We start from the raw sequence: 5,924 nt of genomic DNA, 5'->3' as shown, positions 1-5,924 counted from the left end.
GGTGTTGTCTATGTATCCACACATGTATCTGAGTTTCCTATCAATACAATTATAGCATGGATAATAAACGATTATCATGAACAAGGAAATATAATAATAACTAATTTATTATTGCCTCTAGGGCATATTTCCAACAGTCTCCCACTTGCACTAGAGTCAATAATCTAGTTCACATCGCCATGTGATTAACACTCACAGGTTACATCGCCATGTGACAAACATCCAAAGAGTTTACTAGTGTCACTAAACTAGTTCACATCATCATGTGATTAAGACTCAATGAGTTCTGGGTTTGATCATGTTGCTTGTGAGAGAGGTTTTAGTCAACGGGTCTGAACCTTTCAGATCCGTGTGTGCTTTACAAATCTCTATGTCATCTCCTAGATGTAGCTACCACGTTCTATTTGGAGCTATTCCAAATAACTGTTCTACTTGGAGCTATTCTAAATTGTTGCTCCATTATACGTATCCGACATCTCTACTCAGAGCTATCCGGATAGGTGTTAAGCTTGCATCGACGTAACTCTTTACGTCGAACTCTTTATCACCTCCATAATCGAGAAAATTCCTTAGTCCACTAGTTACTAAGGATAACTTTGACCGCTGTCCTGTGATCCATTCTTGGATCACACTTGTACCCCTTGACTGACTCATGGCAAGGCACACTTCAGGTGCGGTACACAGCATAGCATACTGTAGAGCCTATGTCTTAAGCATAGGGGACGGCCTTCGTCCTTTCTCTCTATTCTGCCGTGGTCAAGCTTTAAGTCTTAACTTCATACCTTACAACTCAGGCAAGAACTCCTTCTTTGACTGATCCATCTTGAACACCTTCAAGATCATGTCAAGGTATGTGCTCATTTGAAAGTACTTTTAAGCGTTTTGATCTATCCTTATAGATCTTGATGCTCAATGTTCAAGTAGCTTAATCCAGGCTTTCCATTGAAAACACTTTCCAAATAACCCTATATGCTTTCCAGAAATTCTACGTCATTTCTGATCAACAATATGTCAACATATACTTATCAGAAATTCTATAGTGCTCCCACTCACTTCTTTGGAAATACAAGTTTCTCATAAACTTTGTATAAACCCAAAATCTTTGATCATCATCAGAGCATACATTCCAACTCCGAGATGCTTACTCCAGTCCTTAGAAGGATTGCTGGAGCTTTGCATACTTATTAGCATCTTTCAGGATTGACAAAAACCTTCCGGTTGTATCATATACAACCTTTCCTCAAGAAAATCGTCGAGGAAACAATGTTTTGACATCCTATCTGCAAGATTTCATAAATAATGCAGTAATCGCTAATATAATTCCAACAGACTCTTAGCATCGCTACGAGTGAGAAAGTCTCATCGTAGTCAACTCCTTGAACTTGTCGGAAAACATCTTAACGACAAGTCAAGCTTTCTTAATGGTGACATTTACCATCATTGTCCGTCTTCCTTTTAAACCCATCTGTACTCAACAGCCTTACGACCATCAAGTAGTTATTCCAAAGTCTACACTTTGTTTTCTCGAATTATATGGCCTCGAGCCATTTATCGGAATCCAGGCCCACCATCGCTTCTCCATAGCTCGTAGGTTCATTGCTGTCTAGAAACATGACTTCCAAGACAGGATTACGTACCACTCTGAAGTAGTACGCATCCTTGTCATCCCACGAGGTTTGGTAGTGACTTGATCCGAAGTTTCATGATCACTATCATAAGCTTCCACTTCAATTGGTGTAGGTGCCACAGGAACAACTTCCTGTGCCCTGCCACACACTAGTTGAAGAGACGGTTTAATAACCTTATCAAGTCTCCACCATCCTCCCACTCAATTCTTTCGAGAGAAACTTTTCCTCGAGAAAGGACCCGATTCCAGAAACAATCCCTTATTGCTTTCGGATCTGAGACAGGAGGTATACCCAACTGTTTTGGGTGTCCTATGAAGATGCATTTATCCGCTTTGGGTTCGAGCTTATCAACCTGAAACTTTTTCACATAAGCGTCGCAGCCCCAAACTTTTTAAGAAATGACAGCTTAGGTTTCTCTAAACCATAGTTCATACGGTGTCATCTCATCGGAATTACGTGGTGCCCTATTTAAAGTGAATGTGGTTGTCTCTAATGCCTAACCCATAAACTATCGTGGTAATTCGATAAGAGACATCATGGTATGCATCATATCCAAATAGGGTGCAGTTATGATGTTCGGACACACCATCACACTATGGTGTTCCAGGCTGTATTAGTTGTGAAACAATTTCCACAATGTCTTAATTCTGTGCCAAACTCGTAATTCAGATATTCATCTCTATGATAATATCATAGATCTTTTATCCTCTTGTCACGACGATCTTTCAACTTCACCCTGAAATTACATGAACCTTTCAATAATTCAGACTCGTGATTCATCAAGTAACTATACTCAACATCTACTCAAATCATCTGTGAAGTAAGAACATAACAATATCCACTACATGCCTCAACACTCATTGGACTGCACACATCAAAATGTATTACTTCCAACAAGTTGCTTTGTAGTTCCATTTTACTGAAAACGAGGCTTTCAGTCATCTTGCCCATGTGGTATGATTTGCATGTCTCAAGTGATTCAAGATCAAGTGAGTTCAAACGGTCCATTTGCATGGAGTTTCTTCATGCATATACACCAATAGACATGGTTCGCATGTCTCAAACTTTTCAAAAACGAGTGAGCCCAAAGATCCATCAACATGGAGCTTCTTCATGCGTTTTATACCGATATGACTTACGTGGCAGTGCCACAAGTAGGTGGTACTATCATTACTATCTTTTGGCATGAACATGTGTATCACTACGATCGAGATTCAATAAACCATTCATTTTAGGTGCAAGACCATTGAAGGTATTATTCAAATAAACAGAGTAACCGTTATTCTCCTTAAATGAATAACCGTATTGCGATAGACATAATCCAATCATGTCTATGCTCAACGCAAACACCAAACTCGATGGTAGAGGGAGCGTGCGATGCTTGATCATATCAACATTGGAAACACTTCCAACACATATCGTCAGCTCACCTTTAGCTAGTCTCCGTTTATTCCGTAGCTTTTATTTCGAGTTACTAACACTTAGCAACCGAACCAGTATCTAATACCCTGGTGCTACTAGGAGTACTAGTAAAGTACACATCAACACAATGTATATCCAATATACTACTATCGACTTTGCCAGCCTTCTCATCTACCAAGTATCTAGGGTAATTCTGCTCCAGTGGCTGTTCCCCTTATTACAGAAGCACACAGTCTCGGGTTTGGGTTCAACCTTGGGTTTCTTCACTAGAGCAGCAGCTGAATTGCTGTTTCATGAAGTGTCCCTTTTGCCCTTGCCCTCCTTGAAACTAGTGGTTTCACAAACCATCAACAATTGATGCTCCTTCTTGATTTCTACTTTTGTGGTGTCAAACATCGCGAATATCTCAAGGATCATCATATATGTCCCTGATATATTATAGTTCATCACGAAGCTCTAGCAGCTTGGTGGTAATGACTTCGGAGAAACATCACTATCTCATTTGGAAGATCAACTCCCACTCGATTCAAATGATTGTTGTACTCAGACAATCTGAGCACAAGCTCAACAATTGAGCTTTTCTCCTTAGTTTGCAGGCTAAGAAAATCGTCGGAGGTCTTATACCTTTTGACGTGGGCACGAGCCTGAAATCCCAATTTCAGCCCTCAAAACATCTCATATGTTTTGCGACGTTTCAAAACCGTCTTCGGTGCCTCAATTCTAAACCATTTAACTGAACTATCACATAGTTATCAAAATGTGTATGTCAGATGTTCGCAACATCCACAGACGACGTTCGAGGTTCAGCACACTGAGCGGTGCATTAAGGACATAAGCCTTCTATGAAGCAATGAGGACAATCCTCAGTTTACGGACCTAGTCCGCATAATTGCTACTATCAACTTTCAACTAAATTTTCTCTAGGAACATAATTAAACAGTAGAACTGAAGCGCGAGCTACGACATAATTTGCAAAATCCTTTTGACTATGTTCAGGATAATTAAGTTCATCTTATGAACTCCCACTCAGATAGACATCCCTCTAGTCATCTAAGTGATTACATGATCCGAGTCAACTAGGCCGTGTCCAATCATCACGTGAGACGGACTAGCCAACGTCGGTGAACATCTTCATGTTGATCGTATCTACCATACGACTCATGCTCGACCTTTCGGTCTTCTGTGTTCCGAGGCCATGTCTATGCACATGCTAGGCTCGTCAAGTTAACCCTAAGTGTTTTGCATGTGTAAAACTGTCTTACACCCGTTGTATGTGAACGTAAGGATCTATCACACCCGATCATCACGTGGTGCTTCGAAACGACGAACTGTAGCAACGGTGCACAGTTAGGGGAGAACACTTCTTGAAATTTTAATGAGGGATCATCTTATTTACTACCGTCGTTCTAAGCAAATAAGATGTATAAACATGATAAACATCACATGCAATCAAATAATAGTGACATGATATGGCCAATATCATATAGCTCCTTTGATCTCCATCTTGGGGCTCCATGATCATCTATTACAAGAACATGATCAATCTCATACATCACATATATCATTCATCACATCCTTTTGGCCATATCACATCACATAGCATACCCTGCAAAAACAAGTTAGACGTCCTCTAATTGTTGTTTGCATGTTTTACGTGGCTGCTATGGGTTTCTAGCAAGAACGTTTCTTACCTACGCAAAACCACAACGTGATATGCCAATTGCTATTTACCCTTCATAAGGACCCTTTTCATCGAATCCGATCCGACTAAAGTAGGAGAGACAGACACCCGCTAGCCACCTTATGCAACTAGTGCATATCAGTCGGTGGAACCAGTCTCACGTAAGAGTACGTGTAAGGTCGGTCCGGTCCGCTTCATCCCACGATGCCGCCGAATCAAGATAAGACTAGTAACGGCAAGCATATTGAACAAAATCAACGCCCATAACTACTTTGTGTTCTACTCGTGCATAGAAACTACGCATAGACCTAGCTCATGATGCCACTGTTGGGGAACTGTTGGGGAACGTAGCATAAATTCAAATTTCCTACGTGTCACCAAGATCTATCTATGGAGTTATCTAGCAACGAGGGAGGAGTGGATCTACATACCCTTGTAGATCGCGCGCGGAAGCGTTCAAGAGAACGGGGTTGATGGAGTCGTACTCGTCGTGATCCAAATCACCGATGATCCTAGCGCCGAACGGACGGCACCTCCGCGTTCAACACACGTACGGAGCAGCGAGTCTCCTCCTTCTTGATCCAGCAAGGGAGGAGAGGTTGATGGAGATCCAGCAGCACGACGGCGGGGGAAGTAGCGGGATTCCAACAGGGCTTCGCCAAGCGCTGCGGGAGGAGGGAGATGTGTCACGGGAGGGAGAGGGAGGCGCCAGGCCTTAGGTATGGTTGCTCCTCCTTTTCCCCACTATATATAGGGCCAAGGGAGAGGGGGGAGGCGCAGCCCTTGCCCCTTCCTCCAAGGAAGGGTGCGGCCAAGGGGGGAGGAGTCCATCCTCCCCAAGGCACCTCGGAGGTGCCTTCCCCCTTTAGGACTCTCCCCTTTTTCTTCTCTTGGCGCATGGGCCTCTTGGGGCTGGTGCCCTTGGCCCATATAGGCCAAGGCGCACCCCCTACAGCCCATGGCCCCCCGGGGCAGGTGGCCCCACCCGGTGGACCCCCGGGACCCTTCCGGTGGTCCCGGTACAATACCGGTGACCCCGAAACTTGTCCCGATGGCCGAAATAGCACTTCCTATATATAATTCTTTACCTCCGGACCATTCCGGAACTCCTCGTGACGTCCGGGATCTCATCCGGGACTCCGAACAACTTTCGGGTTACCGCATACTAATATCTTTAATAACCCTAGCGTCAC

Source organism: Triticum urartu, chromosome 1 (assembly GCF_003073215.2).
Source record: "Triticum urartu cultivar G1812 chromosome 1, Tu2.1, whole genome shotgun sequence".
NCBI lineage: Eukaryota > Viridiplantae > Streptophyta > Magnoliopsida > Poales > Poaceae > Triticum > Triticum urartu.
This window is presented reverse-complemented; position numbering follows the sequence as displayed.